At 36.3% G+C, this 20,038-nt stretch overlaps 1 protein-coding gene across 7 annotated transcripts in view; it reads right to left on the reverse strand.

Annotated features, from left to right (window-relative positions):
- Positions 1 to 20,038, reverse strand: part of NAV1 (neuron navigator 1) — a 282,699-nt gene that overhangs the window by 170,756 nt on the left and 91,905 nt on the right. The gene's annotated exons all lie outside the window — the stretch shown is intronic.

Genomic DNA, 20,038 nt, shown 5'->3' on the forward strand with positions numbered 1-20,038 from the left:
CTCCAACCGGTGCAGCAGGATACCATGGTCGATGGTATCGAAAGCCACTGAGAGGTCTAATAGGACCAGAGCAGAGGAATAACCCCTGTCTCTGGCCCTCCAGAGATCATCCACCAACGCGACCAAAGCTGTCTCCGTGCTGTATCCGGGTCGGAAACCGGACTGGAACGGGTCTAGATAGACGGCTTCATCCAGGTACTGGGGTAGCTGCCGTGCCACAGCACTCTCTACAACCTTCGCAGTGAAGCGAAGGTTGGAGACCGGACGGTAATTACCTAAAATAGCTGGGTCCAGGGAAGGCTTCTTGAGGAGGGGTCTCACCACTGCCTCCTTCAAGGCAGCAGGGAAAACTCCCTCCAACAAAGAAGCGTTGGTAATCCCCTGGAGCCAGCCTCGTGTCACTTCCCGGGAGGCCAGCACCAGCCAGGATGTAAACTTAATGCAATAAACAGTTCCATATGTCTTTTATAAATTCTAGATTATATTAATTTCATCATATACTTCACTTAATGAAAGAATTAAAGAAAATGGGATGCTGATCAACCTGCTTAAGACTGGCCTGGCGTTTCCATTGTGAAATCTCTACAATTAAGCAGAGTACATTATCTCCTTCATGATACAGAAATGGAAAGGCAGATACAAAGAGGGGAAGTGACTCAGACAAACAGAGCAGATCTGGAAATGTGAACCAGCTTTTGAGACTGGTTTCTGAATATGGAGTTGAGCCAATCATAAATAGGAAATTCTTTGTGAATATTTTGTAGTTTTCAATTGAAACTGAATTAGAAAGTATGTAAAAATGAATTAAAAATTGAACTGAAAACCACGAAGTCTTGAATCTTCCATATTTACAATACTTATTTCAGCTGAAAGGAAATTGCTAGCTGGAACTATGCATATACATTAGATTTCCTTTGTTGGACACACTTAAAAATGAAGACTGCCATTAAGTTGGTCAATTCTGTTCTTAATTCAAACAGCATACAGTGAATAGATAGTAGCCATTCTTGCCGTTATTTATAGCTATAGAACTTTTTCAGAGATGGAGCAGCTCACAAACATTCCAACTAGGCCACACAAATCTTACTAGAATAGAGCTTTGTAGAAAATTAGCAAACTATTTTCAACCACATGATCGCCTAATGGATAATCATACATGTATTCACAGTGTTTTCAAAGAGCTGTTGTATTGAAGCATTGAGTGGTTGCATAGCCCCAGGACTCATTAACTGGGGGAGCAGAACATCAGATGACTCCTAAATTACTCTAAGTTAAATTGTATGACTATCTGCCATGTGCCAAAGATTCTATAACAGATGATTGTCCCTCCCTATATTGCCTATAGGGAGGCAATATCCAAAAGAGCATTGCCTGTCCAAGACTCAGGGAATTTTAAGACCATTTAAATGTAATTAAGTTCACTTAAATGGAATGAATGAAGTAAGCACCAATTCTTGAGAAACCTCTCCTTGGAAGCCTCATTGCTTCACCCCCTCTTTCCACATTCACAAAATCTTCTGAAGCCTTTCAGAGCACGTATCCAAGAGTTTTCCTACTTTGTTCCTACTGGAAGCTTTATCACATAAATGTAACCTGATCAAGATGGAAAAAAGCTCTGCCAGCAATATTGCATTTTACTTGTTAAAACTTTATTTTTCATTCAGTGCCGTTCTTACTTCATTAGACTCACTTCACTTGCCTAATGAAAACAGGAATCAGCCATTCTGTGCCTGTTGGATCAAGGTCATTTGCCAGACAGAAAAAAAACACCTGAAATCTTATGAAATACTGAATTAAGTTATGAAATCCTGAATTGGGTTATGAAATAATGAATAGTGGAGGATAATAGTGAGATCTTAATGACATTTAATTAATTGAATAAAGTGACTTCCTATCTTAACAAATTATTCTGGACAACTCAGAATTCAGAACATCTTACATAATATCTCATGTAAAAACACAGATGTCTCACAAGATCTTGTGTAAAAAGATCCCATGGTATCCTGGCAAAATCTCACAAGATTTGAGTTATCTCCTACAAAATCTTGCTGATATTTGGCACTGCAATATTTGGAGTTATTGCTGTTCTTCCTAAACCATCATCTGAAAATATACAGTCCAAGTGTACAGTGGTAGAATCAATTTACCTTATTTCTATTTATAGCTGAATTTACTTTGCAGAAAAAAATACTTTCTTGATTTTATTGCTTCGCAAATAATATATTTGTCTGCACTCATAGTTCGTATTAGCAAATCTAACTATGAAAATTATCACACAATCTATTTCCAAAGATATATAACTGGATTGAAGTATGTAACTATCATCCAATGCTTTCTGACTTCTTGGTTCACCACAGATGCATGACAAAGCCATGTATTTTCTAAACACGTCATTTTACAGCTATTATCCAGCTACTAAACACAGGCACTTTCATCTCTTGAATCCCCAAATGAAGCTGCCAACAGTAATGATTCTCCCTGGAAATAAATGAAAGGATGAAAACCCAAAGCCACAAATATACACCAAGACAGCTTGATACAAACTTGGTGCTTTCTCAGATTCCTGCCTACTAATTTCTTTTCCTATTGTGGAGTCAATAACATTCTTAACCCTTCCTCTACGTTTCAGCATTGCATTTTAAAATGAATTGTTTAAATAAAAGCCTAAGTAAAAGATGAGAAACTAATACCTTTCAGATATTGCTGAACTGAAGGTGAAAAATGCTGGAGTTATAGTTCAGCAATATAAAGTTGGCAGCATACAAATAATTGTAAGTAAATAAATAAATATGAAAGGCAAAACTTCTGTACTTCATGCCTAAAGACTTTATTATTATTATTATTATTATTATTATTATTATTATTATTATTATTATTATTATTATTATTATTATTATTTATTCGATTTTTATACCGCCCTTCTCCCGAAGGACTCAGGGCAGTGTACAGCCAAGGTAAAACAAACAGTACAATATACAATTAAAATGCAAATTAAAAAACTTATTACATAGTTGGCCTAAAAACTTTAAAATATATAAAACTAAGAACCCCTTAAAATTAATGATAGAAAATTTAAAACCAGTAAAATTTAAGCCAGCCCCGCGCGAATAAATAAATGTGTTTTCAATTCGCGGCGGAAGGTCCGAAGGTCAGGTATTTGGCGTAAACCCGGGGGAAGTTCGTTCCAGAGGGTGGGAGCCCCCACAGAGAAGGATCTTCCCCTGGGGGCCGCCAGCCGACATTGCTTGGCGGACGGCACCCTGAGAAGTCCCTCTCTGTGTGAGCGTACGGGTCGGTGGGAGGCATGAGGTAACAGCAGGCGGTCCCGTAAGTACCCAGGCCCTAAGCCTTATATTTTGATACAAGTACAGGAGTACAAATAGAGAGCCTATTTCATGTAGTGGTTAGAAACCCGAAGACTGAGTTCTAGTCCCATTTTAGGCGTGAAAGCCAGCTGGCTGATTTTGCATCCTATCACAATGGTCTAGGACTTTTCGCCTCAAACTTTTGGTTGTGCCTGTTCCACTCTACTCCCAAAGCCCTCGTGCCCCTGCACCAATTGGCTGGCTTCGAACTGTCCTGTGCGCCCAAAAGCCCGACACAAACCGTACTGCAATGAATGGGCTGCGGCAAAGGACTGGGACAGAGGGGCCGTGGCCCAAAATGCCAAGGCATAATAACACAGAGACGAAACCCTGGTGGAGAAACAGGCACCGCCAAAAGTTCGAGGCAAAAAGTCCCATTCTGTATCACAATTAATGGATCAAAAATCAGTTGATCTGGAAAAAAACACTGGACCCTGCACTTGTGGGAAAATTCTAGGAAGAAAAAAAATACAAGCTTATAAATACTCCTGGTTCATGTCAAGCAAAAACGCTCCAGATTCCTTAATTCAAACCTCTGCCTTCCTTGGTAAAATATAAAGAAATCACTATGAAAGGACATGGATGTTACTCCCAAGCATTTCACCAAGAAAAGAAACTGTTTGAACAAGCATCTCAGCTGTGACTGAAGCAGTCATATTTTGTACTGAATAGATTTGCTATGCATTATAAATAATATATTTGTCTGCACTCATAGTTCGTATTAGCAAATCTAACTATGAAAATTATCACACAATGTATTTGGAAAGTATAGGTATCTGCCAGGAGATGTACATGATGATACAAACCTGATGATTTCCATAGTTGCACACAACATAAGGATGCAAGAACATAGAAACAGGGTTTTATCACAACATTAACTTGTGCATCAAAGTTTTCCCATTAATATTGCTTACTGCAAATGCTTATGCATTTATCAGGATTACAAGCAAATGTCATCACTCAACAGAAATCTTAATTTGTGGAAAGAAGAAATAATCTCTCTTCTACATCTCTCAACGGTTAAAATACCCATTCTCCTGAGTGCAACTTTTACACTTATCCTGCAATTTATCTTGTTTTTTATCCCTCCTGACCCAGTTCTTTGCCATCCTATCTTCCCAGTGAGAGTCCTCCAATCTTTCTTGTTTTCCTTGACAAAATTTAATCTACACAAACTAATTTTTTCACCCATACTTGCACTTTCAAAAATTTATCAGCTGCTTTCTGTAAAGTACATATAAAAGGTGAAGCTGTAGGTTTAGGGAGTATGAACTACTAGATACTGCCACTGACCAGTCAGACATCACACAGTTTAGCAATAAATTTAGCCTAATTTATTAGCCCAAGGACTGCAGCATCAATATCTTTTCATACGTTGATAGTGAATTGAAAATGACGATGCTATTGAACATTTACTTATTTCTAATCTGTTTAAATATTTGCTGTGCTCCTTAACTGGCATTGTCTTCATTAACCAGAATGCCAATATTTGGTCTTATTACTGAGTGGATGTTTCAAGATCATGTGCAGGAAAATATCATACAGGAAACTCATCTAAGAGCTGCCAAAATTCTGTTTTTCAGAGATCATTCTTTGCCCAGCAGGAGAGGGCAGCCAAACTCTTCTACTTGACTAGTTTCACCTTCCTCCTTAACCATAATCCTAAACCATATAGGTCTTTATGGTGTATTATCATCACCCTGAATTGCATCTCAAAACAAATTGGTAACCAAAGCAGCCCCACAGAGAAGGATCTTCCTGGGGCCGCCAGCCGACATTGCTTGGCGGACGGCACCTGAGAAGTCCTCTCTGTGTGAGCGCACGGGTCGGTGGGAGGCATGAGGTAACAGCAGGCGGTCCCGTAAGTACCCAGGCCCTAAGCCTTATATTTTGATACAAGTACAGGAGTACAAATAGAGCCTATTTCATGTAGTGGTTAGAAACCCGAAGACTGAGTTCTAGTCCCATTTTAGGCGTGAAAGCCAGCTGGGTGATTTTGCATCCTATCACAATGGTCTAGGACTTTTCGCCTCAAACTTTTGGTTGTGCCTGTTCCACTCTACTCCCAAAGCCCTCGTGCCCCTGCACCAATTGGCTGGCTTCAACTGTCCTGTGCGCCCAAAAGCCCGACACAAACTGTACTGCAATGAATGGGCTGCAAAGGACTGGGACAGAGGGGTCAGGCCCAAAATGCCAAGGCATAATAACACAGAGACGAAACCCTGGTGGAGAAACAGGCACCGCCAAAAGTTCGAGGCAAAAAGTCCCATTCTGTATCACAATTAATGGATCAAAAATCAGTTGATCTGGAAAAAAACACTGGACCCTGCACTTGTGGGAAAATTCTAGGAAGAAAAAAAATACAAGCTTATAAATACTCCTGGTTCATGTCAAGCAAAAACGCTCCAGATTCCTTAATTCAAACCTCTGCCTTCCTTGGTAAAATATAAAGAAATCACTATGAAAGGACATGGATGTTACTCCCAAGCATTTCACCAAGAAAAGAAACTGTTTGAACAAGCATCTCAGCTGTGACTGAAGCAGTCATATTTTGTACTGAATAGATTTGCTATGCATTATAAATAATTGGTCAGCTGCAGTCAGGATCTGTGGGTAAACAGAAATCTTAATTTGTGGAAAGAAGAAATAATCTCTCTTCTACATCTCTCAACGGTTAAAATACCCATTCTCCTGAGTGCAACTTTTACGCTTATCCTGCAATTTATCTTGTTTTTTATCCCTCCTGACCCAGTTCCTTGCCATCCTATCTTCCCAGTGAGAGTCCTCCAATCTTTCTTGTTTTCCTTGACAAAATTTAATCTACACAAACTAATTTTTTCACCCATACTTGCACTTTCAAAAATTTATCAGCTGCTTTCTGTAAAGTACATATAAAAGGTGAAGCTGTAGGTTTGGGGAGTATGAACTACTAGATACTGCCACTGACCAGTCAGACATCACACAGTTTAGCAATAAATTTAGCCTAATTTATTAGCCCAAGGACTGCAGCATCAATATCTTTTCATACGTTGATAGTGAATTGAAAATGACGATGCTATTGAACATTTACTTATTTCTAATCTGTTTAAATATTTGCTGTGCTCCTTAACTGGCATTGTCTTCATTAACCAGAATGCCAATATTTGGTCTTATTACTGAGTGGATGTTTCAAGATCATGTGCAGGAAAATATCATACAGGAAACTCATCTAAGAGCTGCCAAAATTCTGTTTTTCAGAGATCATTCTTTTGGTCTTTTTCTCATTCAGTTTTCATCCTCTCCTCTCTTCTTGTTTGAAAGAATCCTTCCTTCCTTTCTTTGCTGGCTTTCTCATTCTTTGCCCAGCAGGAGAGGGCAGCCAAACTCTTCTACTTGACTAGTTTCACCTTCCTCCTTAACCATAATCCTAAACCATATAGGTCTTTATGGTGTATTATCATCACCCTGAATTGCATCTCAAAACAAATTGGTAACCAAAGCAGCCCCCACAGTATAGGCATTATGTGTTAGTACCAGGACTATCTGGACATTCCTGTCAATACCGCATTCTATACAAGCTGCACTTTCTGGGTGGTCAAACCTAAGATGGACATATTTTAGGTCACACCTCCTAACTTGTCCACCCAAACGTATCCCAGCTTGCCAAGAAAATGATGCTCATATCCTGAGCTTTTGCCTGGAATATTTGATGATGCTTTTATTCTACAACTTGTACCAAGCAGAAATAGAAAAAGAACAATGTGTATTTGGAAAGTATAGGTATCTGCCAGGAGATGTACATGATGATACAAACCTGATGATTTCCATAGTTGCACACAACATAAGGATGCAAGAACATAGAAACAGGGTTTTATCACAACATTAACTTGTGCATCAAAGTTTTCCCATTAATATTGCTTACTGCAAATGCTTATGCATTTATCAGGATTACAAGCAAATGTCATCACTCAACAGAAATCTCAAAAGTAAATTGCAATAACAATGTGACTAAGAAGGTTTTGATATTAACAGGACTGAAGCTGCAGTCCTTTCTGAAATTGTCTTTTATTCTCACTTGCTCCTACAGTGTTAGTTACCTTTTAGAATTATTTACTAATTTTAACTTAATAGGTTTATATTGATTTATATACAAATAGAAATGCTTGGATGCAATTAACTATGATAAAATCCAATACACCCTATTTATTTATATTTACTTATCTCCTGCTTTTATGATCAAAGAATCATTTAACTCTGTGTACATAATGCTTCATATCTTCCTCCTTTTTCCACTAACAACCCCATGAGATGGGTTTTAAAACATAGGATGCATAAAATAAATACATAAAATAAAGAAGAAAATTATTGTGTAGCCAATTTTTAATCCCACATGTATGTAGAGACCCATGGAAGATTTATATATAAATAAAGCTATCAGAGAAATTATACTATAAAATATACTTTGACTTAAAAGGGGGGGGAGAAATACACACATTTGGAAATATTGTGGGGAATAAGAAGCTGGAAACATCACAAAAAACTGGGGAGATGAAATTGAAAATATTAGTGGCAAGCATAACAGGAGGTTAAACATCTTTAAGGGTGAAATGACATCTCTAATCAAACAACTGCATCTCAAAAGAGGAAGCTTTCAGCCTTGCAGTGACCTGGAATAAATCTGCCAAAATAATAAGACTCTCAGCTCCACTCCGATGCTTCTATAGGTGTCAATAATGAAATCTGAGATAAATATTCATTTCAAATCACTTCACATGAAAATAGCAGGGAAGCAAATAATTGAATAAAGTCCTTGTCCTAGACACGATGGAGGGGGAGAGATCAGGGTGGTGTGATAGATGGAAAACTGAGTTAGACACAAAAGAAATAGTTTAAAGACCCAACCTAATCATTCAGTTGACTAGGTTCTCTTAGTCAATCCTGATCCGTCATTTCATGACTGTAGAGGTGAAAATGAAGCAAATTTTATTATGAGAAAAAAATGGGGGGAAATGTTGCAATAAGAGAAATTCTATAAGAATATAATATTCACGTGGAACATATGAGGGGACCTTCTCTGAGCTTATTAATTTTCTTGCAGATGTTTACCCCAACTAGGTAATATCATCAATGCACACAATGCACAGTGCAAAAAACATATATCAGACTAAGTAGCAATGTGTGAAACACAAAAATAAAATAAATACAATACTGTATTTATACACAAATGTATCCTACAGTGTTGTAACTTCCAAAGATCTAGTATAGCATTATGACTATCAATAGTATTAATCATTCCCCATGAATTTACTAAGCCCCTTTTAAAATTATATAGATTTGTAGAAAAAAAAATTCCTTTTCTTGGTTCTAAATCTCCAATCATTTTGTTTCACTTTGGTTTTTGCATTGTTAAGAAATGAAGAAAGTACAATATTAACTGAATTGGTGAAACTTTAGAACTCCCTCCTTTAACTTGTGGTCCACCAGATGTGTTAAATATGGTCTCATTAGCACGGCCCATACCTGGTGGGAGTATTTAAAGCCAACAAATCTTGCAAGAATGATTTTGGACAGGAAGGCTGTTCTGAAGTCTAGGTTTACTTGAACGCTGAATATCCAGTCACATTGATTCAATTTATGTACAGCAATTGTGTGACTGAAATTAACAAACCATTTAAACCATGACTTGAGTTTCTATCAAGGTCAATCCCCAATACTGAAATAACACAGAAATTTTGTCCAGACAAACAAACCATCAGGCATGAGACTAGCATCTATAATAAGCCACGATGACATTACACTAATGACTTTTGGGTCATGGCGTACTTGTGTCATAATGTCTAATGCAAGTTTGTTCATGTTATTATTTGTTGCTTTGTTCCCCTCCCAAGCACATGTAAGTCATTAATTCTCCTGCTAGTGATTTCATACTTCCAGAAGGCTGAAAGTTTAATGTATGGCCAATCTATAGCCCTAAACAACTGTTACTCAGTGGTTCATTTATTTTCTAAACATAGAGACAATATTTAGTTCAAATAGTGAAATACGGTTACATGGTCACCTTGGGATTTTCTGCCAATTTGTTATTGCAATTTTAATAAAACTGTATTACATTGGTTCTCATGTTTTCGATCCATTTTGCCAGTATAAATGAACACATATTTGTGGACCTGCTGAAAGTTACATGAATAGGATTTTTACTTTTATGTTTAGTTCCCTTGTATTATTGGCTTTTCTTAAATAGTCTGTTGTCCATATAACAACCAAAGCCACAACCCACAAGCTTTCATAACTAACCTTAGCCTTTAATTTACAAAAAATGTATAATTTGTACAATGAAAATAGCCATTATAAAAGTAGTTGTTTCTGTTGCAGTATTCTGCTCAGTTCCCTCCCAATGCATGATACTTTTCTGTTCCAAACTCTGTGCATATTATTTGCAAACTATTTTATATGGCTTGGAAATATTAATACTCCTTTAACATAGATACTTTATTGGCTGAAATATACCCCCTTCTTCCAGTCTCAAGATGATTAATATATTTGGAAGAGAAAATGCAAAACCTCTCCAGCCAAACCTCAATAATATACACAGTTACAATTCCCAATTGTCTTTATTTGGTCTTTGCCTCTTGTTGGAATTTCTTTGCTCTTAAAGTAATAAGTTCACTTTATACAGTATTTCAAAATTATTAAATTAATGTCCCAGTTTTTGATAAAGAGACAAAGAGGAAAAAAAAGTCAGGATGATATTCTGGACTACATAGTCAAAGCCTTGCCCCTTTCAACAGGGCCATGATTCAATTCATCTCACATGGAAGGCTATCTTTTAACAAAACTGCAGCATTGTTAATACACAGCCATGGTTCCATTACATAGGTGTAAATACTTTTCAAATATCTAGGCAATACCTTTCAGGTTATATTAAGATAAATGTGCTAAACCTGTATGTTCTGTACAGCCACAAACAAGTTACTGTTGGTAAATATACCTTGCAGACTTATAAACGCTATTCAAGTGACTTATGATTAAATAAACTGAGAATCTGGTTATAAGAATATCAATAAAGTGGTGTCATGTTATAAAAAAGACTGAAAAAAGAAAAGGCACCACCACTGAGCTCCTGTAAAGCAAAAAAAAAAACCACCTGCGATAATATGTCTCAAAAAATAATTTTAATGTTACTCCAGTGATCTCATTTACTTCTATTATGTTACTGAAATATAATAATCAATATGCTGACAATTCCAAGTTGCACATCACCTTCCCGGACACAATGGGAGAATCAGAATTTCTAACTTGGTGCCTGAGACTGCCAGATTCTGAACAGGGAAAACAGAATGATTATTTAAGAAGTCTTCTGATTTCAGGACTCCAATTCTGGGAGTTGAAGTCCACAAGTCTTAAAATTGCCAAGTTTGGACACCCCTGCCATATGCAATCTTACCTGGATGATTGGGTTGGTCACTCATGCCCATCTTCCAAATAGATTATTCTAATTTAGTCTATATGCGACATCAAGAAACTTCAATTGGTTCTGAATGTGTGGCCCATGTGCTTACTACCCAGTCACATTACTGTACTGCCATGTTACACTGCTACTGTGAGAGCTACAGTGAATTTAAAATGCTAGTCACTACCTATAAAGTTTTATAAGGGTCAGGGCCTCAATGTCTGAGAGACTTCCTTTCCCAGATAGAATCTGCTTATGTGATCCTGGTACCCAGAGAACATCTACTAGAAATTACAAGAGGAGATGGTGGGTATGCCTCTCATGCACCTTATGGTAAGAATGGCCCCATCATCATGGTTAATGCTTTGCTAGAAAGCCTTTGGGGTCTCCCGTAGACCAGAGGAGCCTGTACAGTTATTTGTTACTTCTTCATATTGATCTTTACCTTTACCTCTAATATTCTATCATAATGTACTAGTCACTCTTGTCCTTTTAAAATCCATAAACCACCTATATTCCAAGGGGTTTTGGCTAGCATCAATAAATAAAAAATGCAAATGACATAAATTGATGCAGATTGCACAAATAGCTTATATTCAGATTTAGCAGACATTCGGATTTAATGGAGATTCCCTATGCCCAGACGGTTGCTTACATTGAAGGTTTAAGCTTATTTATTTTTCCTTTCTGCTTTGCAAATGTGAGCATATAATGGTTAATTCAAAACCATTCCTCTCCAATAAATAAGTTAATCTCTTTAAAAAATCCTTTGTATGCATGCTTAACCACAAACAAAGTTTATTGTATTAGTCCTTGACTATGATCCATCTTCTCTGGCATTTTGCAAGAAATCCATCAATTTTCAGTTTCTATATGATCCACTATAAATTAATCAGTTGTTCCTCTGTAACTAAGGTCTCCCCTTTGCCCATGTCCACCTCTGCGTGCTCATGCAATTTAATGCAGAATTTCTATACTGATATCTATTTTTTTACATTATCACACAAACCACAGAAATTGGCAGTCTTCCAGAATTTAGGGACTCCTTCAGAACACTATTTGTGGCTAGATGAAGCAAGGCCAAAAAAACAAAGGAAGATATATAATCACCCTGAGACAATCAAGGCACAGACTAAAAATGCATTTTTAGATATAGGTCATGTTTAAAATAATACATGTTCCAATATATACAAATGCCAAGCCTAATGTTTATACACATAAATTTAAACAATTCCTCTGTCATATGACTCAGCCTGAGAAATGAACTAATGAACTTAGTTCAAAGCAGAAACAGAACCTGGAAAGGGGAACTGGAGTGTCAGCAATGTTCAGGCTGCTTTAACAAGGGATCTACAGTATGGGACATCAGCTACCAGAGTTAATTCAAACCGTTAGTGGTGAATTCCATTCTTCTGACTTACTAACTTGAATTTTTAGCTTGCTTCCCTCTTCACTTTTCCTCTTGGGGCATTTTGATAGAGAGACATAACAAGTTTCAAAATAAGCTATTATGATGTTGCTTTTGGTTCATGCTATACACTCTTTGGATTGTGTATGCCATTCAGTTCGCCAAGTGTCAAGAGGATATTAATCACAGGTGACTGTAGGATTTTCCAAAACAGCAGTTCTACCGCTATGGATTTCTTACTATGGAAAAGAGAAGTCTAAAGGTCAAGATAGAAATATAAGTCAAACTACATCTATCACCTCTGGGTTTATATGTGCATAAAATCCTCCCCTTCTTAGAACAAGATTAAGGATTATCTTATTTTTAATCTTCATAAAATTCATGGAGGATGAGATGTACAGTAATAAGTGATGTTTCAGATCAAATTCATCTTGCCATCCACTGTATTGTCTACTTCTCCCATTTAGACATCACCATATTTAAGTGAGATTTTCATAAGCTTTCTGCAATGTTTCCATCCTCCATTCTTATTGCTGCGACACTGAAGACCCTGTATGAACTGAATAAAGTTTATTACACCCAAATTGGAAAACTATGGTTTTCAACTCTAATTTCCAAAACATGCTCATTTTAGCTCTTTCATTCAATTCTGTGTCATATACTAATTAAATGAGCTTGCTTTCCTTCTTGTTATCCAAATCATTAATAAAAATGTTAAAAAATTCTGGGCCCAAGAACAAACTGTATGGTGTATTTCATCAAATTTTTGCTGAGAATGAGACACTTTCTCACCAAAATCAAACTAACAAAGTTAATCCTTAACAAACCTGTGCTGGCTTAAAATAATCACTGTACTGACTTCAAGTTTACTACAAATTGAGAGTTTTATTTTCTGCTTTAGAATCTTCCCATGTAGATTTTTGCAGTCCCCATGAATTAAGAGAGGTATTTTATTTCTGGAAGCTTCTTGTTAACAGATTTGAAACCTACTGGGATGGTATGCTTAGCATGTATCCTAATTATGTAATTTAGATGCTGAGGAATCAGTGAAAAAGTGAGATTAAGAATTGAGCCAAGCCACTGATATAATTAAACAGTTCCTGGTACTATTCATATTGCTATATAACCAATCATATATTCTGACACTTTCCAAGAAAAATATATATAACTTACAGCAACTACATTCTTGCTCTACGCTACATAACATACTGGCTAATTAATGCCAAGGATACATCTGCACAATCTATATTTAGTCCAGGATTTGCCTCAATTCAGATGATGCAACTTGTACTTTGTCTTCAGTTCTCTCATTGATTTGTTAGCCATTTCTAGGTTTCTTAGCAAAGATATAACTTTACTGAATAGATATTTACTTTATACATCACTCCAGTTTTAGTTTAAGTAAATATCCCAGGACATCTCTACTCCAACTTCTTCTACTAGTTTGACATTGTATATCATTTATGGAATAATTTACAAGAAACCTCCTTGATCCACATATTAAATGTATGGCCCATATTAAAAAAACATACCTCATGTGGGGCCAGAATCTGAAAACATCATTTAATACAGCACAATTTCTGACTAAAATGGTCCCACTAAGATCGGCATATGTGGGCCTAATTGGGGTAGATTGCAGAGGTGATACAGAAACATAATTTTATGTCATTTTATTTTACATATTTATGTATTAAATTATTGTATTTTATCCTTTAACTATTGTATTTTACCCTACTCTCATTTTAAATTGTTTAGAATGTTATTGGTAATATATGTTTGAACCAATATGTTGATATGGCCTATAGGCTAATTAATTAATTAAAAAGAAAGGGAATTTCAGGTTTCTTTTATTAATTAATTAAAGAAACCGGAAATTCCCTTTCTTTTGCAAAAAAGGGAGATCGGTTATTTTCATAGTTTGAGCTGTTGATACATCCCAAAGGACAATATCTATGTTCAGTCAAAACCTAAATCATGGTTTAATGTTACAAGAATATGTTCCTAGCTTCTACATTCCCCCTTTTCTCTTCTCTCTGGTATGATTGTAAAGAAGTCAAAAATTTCCACTTTGATTTTACAGTAGCCATATTAGGATGTTGTCCAAAATTAAACTGAAGATTTACTATATAACTAAATAATCAGCTTCATACCCTTGCTCACTTCTACCAAAAATTAACCACAATCTATCCAAATTAGGATGCCATGGCTAGCATTTTTTATCTAAAAGGGAAGTACTGGTTATAATACGTAAACACCACACAATATTGAAACAAAGTAGTACAAAAATGTGAGGTGTATTAAAAGATTAATATTACACTTTCATATCTATTTTTACTTCTGTAAATTGAAATGCCCACATCATGTAATGGATGGCTTATTTTCATATGCACATCCCTGGGCATTTGCAGGAGAAACCTCATTTATAGCTTCTGGTATGAACAACTATAAATTGAGGCCATATTAATAAATTAGGCTAGTTTATGTTGGTTTCTTATATTTCAAGAAAGTGTATGATAGCAACTTTCACAAAAATCTCCCCACAAAAATAAATAGTAAGGGACTAGAATAAATTACAACTATGTTAATCGTACAATGAGAGAAAGGAAATTTATGAGCTGTTGTATCATTACAGTAAAATAGGTGCACAATAAGTTGCCTTCTATGATGTGTATAAAAATTGTTCTTGTTAATAGAATAATTAACAACCTGAGAAAAGGTGTGGACAAATTTGTAAATGATGTCAAATAATGTAAAGCATTTGAATAGGAAGCACATCATAAAGTCTTCCAAAACTCTTGTGTCTTTACAGGGATGAACAATAAAATGATAAATGAAATTCTTAGCTAGATGTGCCAAGTGACATAAATTAAGATTAATATCCCAACATAGTGTTTAATTGCTCACCAAACCAGCAAGAATGGCTTACCAGATTCTAGGTAAGCTATAGATACAAAGCAGAATGAATGTTTTTAAAGGAGTACAATATTATCTAGTGGGTGTCATAAATATATGTAAACATTGGGAAAGACAAACAAAGAAGTGCACAGAAACATATTTCTTTTAAAAAAAGAAAAATTCATATCAGATCTCCAACCCAGAGAAAAGATTGCTGAGAAGGAATTAATAAATATGCAATGCAATTGAAATAGAAATTAAGATATTTTCTATTGTTCTAATAAGCAGATCAGGTACAGATTCAATAAAAACAGTGATAGGGAAGAAATTTGTTTGCGTTACAAATATTTACAATGTACATATTCTATCTTATATACAAACTGATATGCAATTTATAAATCTAAAATTAAATTTTATCACACTTTTCTATGCAATTTACAAAGCATGCACATAAAAGCATGTATAACAGGTAACATTGCATTCAGAATCATGTATATTTGGAGAACATTAATAAAAGCATTCAAGCTGGAATATGCACAAAGAGAAAATATATGCATATATATATCTGTAGTTTTAAATTTTTATACACACACACACACGCACACACACACCTGCTGTGAAAATAAAATAGATTGAAAATATTAAAAACATGAGAAGCTAGGCCAAATCAGGCTTGAGACACTTGTCTATTTTCTCCAGAGAAGTATAATTAAATTCAAGATGCAAAAAGAACCTGGAGAAGAAAGACTGGATGATTCAAATTAAGTGTGTCTCTTGAGTGAAGGTTTGAAGGCTGCAGACCAAAGTCACCTGGAAGAAACTGATTATTCCCTTATAATTTCTCCTCATTTCTCCATGTACTACATTAATTAAGCCATTCCTGAAAATATCCTGTCACAAATATGCACAATAACCTATTGGTTCAAATGTATACACAAAATAACAGAAAATACCATATATGTGTGGGTATGCATGCACACTTACATGTACAAAGACTACCTGGGAAACATATAAAAAGTTAGCAGAATAAACAAAATCAAATTCACAAGGAATTCAATTTATTTTGATAAAGTAGAGAGAGAGACTCAAAGTGACAGAATGAAGTTCAACGGAAACAAATGCAAAGTTCTCCATCTAAAGAAAACAATGTAAATATACACTTACAAAATGTACAACTATACACTTATAGATACATGGCTAGGCAATAATATGTATGAAAGAAAACTTGGAATTATATTTAATCACAAGTTGTGATGTGCTTGCCAAAAAGACAAACACAATTTCAGGGTGCATCAGTAGAAGTATAATTTTCAAATCATAGAAAGTAATGCTTCCACTCTTCTGCACTGGTCACACCCCAGCTCAAGATACCGCATGTTAAATTGGAGAACATCAGAACTGATATAAAGAGGAGTTACAAAGATGAAAGGATATTAGAAATGTGTGTACAAGAAGAGCCTGTGTAAACAGCACATTTAGCCTTGAGAAGAAAAGACAATTGTTATGCAACAAGAATCTCTCCATATACCTGAAAAGGAATGACCCTGAAGAAAAACACGACCTGTTGTATATTATCCCAGAATAAAGGCGTGGAATAATGGTCTGTTTAAACTGTCATTCCTAACAAGTCATTTTGGAAGATAGTGAATTCTCCTATCCTAGACATATAAAAAGAAGCTAGTCTATTTTGGATCCTTTCATTTGGATTCCTGCATAGAACATAGTATTGACCTTGATGACTTAAATGTCATCTGAAGCACTGTGATTCTATGATAAGCATCTATCATTCTAGGTTAGAATATTTGGAAAAAATCACAAAGAATTAAGAGAATACAGTTCACACAGGAAAAACAGCAATTAAGTTTGCTGCTTTGTTTTTTCTTCCTTGTGGTTCATTCTACATTTTTACAAATTTTGTGTGTGTGTGTGTGTGTGTGTGTGTGTGTGTGTGTGTATGTGTGTTTGTGTGAATGTACTTATTCCTTGGCATGGAAGAAGGAATACCAAAGATGCAAAGGGAAATGTCCTATGAGAAAAGTGCTTGAGGAAAGCGGAAAACAAGAATTTAATTTCAAAATACAAAATAAATTCAAGGGCAATTTGCTTTATCCCTACTCATAATAGCGGCTAATTGCTATTATGACAAATTGTCTACATTTTTTTCATATTTTGGAAGGATTTTTCCCCTCTTATAACAATTTGCAAATTAGAGAACTTAGACATTCCTACAGGCAACAGAAAGAGGCACTATGCAAAAGTTTAATCTATCTATATCGTCCAGATTCTGTAGACTTATAATTTTCAAATAAGTTATTTCTCTTATTTGTTCAGTGGCTCTGTCAACAACTTCCTCTTCTGACACAAATCTTCTTTTTCATCTCACAGTCTGTTATGCTGTATTTTCTCTCAATTCTGCCAGTGCCCAATAAATGTGGTCGGAATCCTTCAGAGCTCTGTGATTGCTCTGCAATGTTATCTCCATCTTTACTAATGTTCTTGAATATTCAATATTATTTTGTACACTGTTTTTTCTACATAAATATAATGATTCAGAAGCACTTGAATTGCCATTATTGAGTTCATATCATCTTCAAACATAACAGAATATATCCAATGTACTCATTGTTTTTCTACATAAAGGTCTTTGTTTAGAACAACATAAGCTGTGCTCTGCTGAATCAAACTCCTGGTCCATCTAATCCTGCAGTCTATTCTCACAGTAGCCAACAAGCTCCACAAGGAAACCCAACAGTTTCTCAGCAGATGGCCTTCAGAGGCAATCATACTGCCATCAAGGCTAATAGCCACTGATTCCCATGACTTCCATGAATTGGTCCAACCCACCCACCCACCCACCCTTTTTTTTTTTGAAGCCAACCAAATTGATAGGCACATCACATAGTAGCAAATTGAAAAATCAGCCATCCCTTCCAGACTCACAGAAATGCAAGACCTGAAGGTGCCACTTAGGCCATCATCCAATTCCCTTCTCAGTATAATAATCCATTTAAAGCATCCCTGATAGAAGGCTGTGTACCATCTGCTTAACACATCCAGTAAAGACAAATATACCATCACTCTATATAACTGACTCCTTCATTAAAGTAGCCAAAGTGGTAGACATTTTTTCTAACATTCAGTTAGAAGTGGCCTTCCAGTAACTTAAATCCATTATTCCACTTTTTATTTTTATCCCACCTTAAGTAATTCAAGGTAGCAAACATATGTAATAATCCTTCCTCTTCCTATTTTCCCCACAACAACACTGTGAGGTGGGTTAGGCTGAGAGGGAATGAGTCACAATTTCTTTAAGCACTACACCTTACATTCCTTACTCAGTCTCTCCTTACTCTGGAATGAGGGCAAATGGATCTTGACTACCAAGCTAACTGGCTCTGAACTACCTATACTGAGGCAGTCGCACTCCAGAGTTTCCAGTAGATTTGTCTTAATCTTAATGGATTTGAAAGACTGACCTCAGGACTTTTTCCATGCAACATATGTGCTAGGCTCCCAAATTAGGACTTTCTCTATGCAGTGCTTACCTAACAACCGTTCTTTTATTTCATCTTTTATTATTCTGTTTTCAGAAACAGCCTCTGCCAAAATGCTAGTGTCCCAGACATATCCTTTTCGCATTGTAACATACCATAACATAAGAATCCTAAATCTGTGTTTTTCAGTTATTCCAGCAATAGACTTCTCAACTTTCATAGCTTGCTCCTAATTCCAGACTCCTTTCTCATATAGATATTTCTGGTTGGGCTACTGCAGTCATTTTTCCTCCTACTCCTGGTCCTAGTCTATTACCCAAAATTATAATGCTATTGATACCACAAATCGTGTTCTTTGAATAGTTCAAATAGTAGCAACAGTTGCTAGTCAATCTAAAGGGTGTGGTAGTTTTTTAAGATACAGACAGCACATGACCCAAGAGAATGCAGACAGATAATCCTAAATTTCTTACAGCAGGATTCCATACGCTTATGGAAAACTAAGTATGCAGGATTGCAGTTTAAGAGTACCAATCCCAGTATTTTAGATATTCTCCCAAATCTCCTGCTCCTAAATGTAGATGTCCGTTTGTATTCTCTCCCTTCTGCATACAGATCAGTTAGACAACAGTATTTATGGGGTGGGGAGAAGAGAATTTTGTATTCCTTAGTGATGGATAATTATGAGCCAAGCCGTTGCATAGAAACCAAACTGTTGGTACTTAGGCAGTACTGCTATTTATTCTCTCTATGCTAAGCATACAGCATTTGCAAAGCAGCCATTCCTGGGCGGATGTCTCAGAGAAATTCCAGGTGGAGAAAGTAGCAATGGCAGCAGCACTGTTCCTTTGCAGATCACCTTAGTAACCAAACAAGAGTCCATTCTTCTCAGTCTGTTCAAGGATGCATCAGCCCATCCCTCCCTCCCTACAGCCGTGTGCCCCCACTTTCAACTGCAGCTGGTGTAGAGATGCTAGTGACCACTCCCCTCTGCCACCAGCCTCAATCAGAGAGCGGTAATGACTTACAGAATGTCCAAGCACATCTGCTAAACCGTGGGGGCACATTTGTCTATAGGAAATTACAAAAAACAGCCTGCTGCATCTCACCATTTGTGCTTTTCCAGCGGTGTGAATGGCTGCTCATATAGCAGTCACAATAGCTGTATCTCTCTCTCCCCTTCCCATAGAACGTACCCATAAACTGCCTGCAGAACGATTAGAATGCTACCATGACATAATTGCAAACACAGAGAAGGGCCCTTTCTACTATCATTCCCCAGCTGAACAAATGGGGAGCCATCCATTTTAGCATGGGTTCTTTCTGCCATGCCCCTGAAAACTAATCCCTCTCTACTCTACACCCCATTCTGCTAAACTCTGGGTCTAGATTTGCCCCAATTTTTTTTACCAATTTTCTTTGCTTGTTCACCCTGCTCTGCTTAATT

Source organism: Ahaetulla prasina, chromosome 3, assembly GCF_028640845.1.
Source record: "Ahaetulla prasina isolate Xishuangbanna chromosome 3, ASM2864084v1, whole genome shotgun sequence".
NCBI classification, from domain to species: domain Eukaryota; kingdom Metazoa; phylum Chordata; class Lepidosauria; order Squamata; family Colubridae; genus Ahaetulla; species Ahaetulla prasina.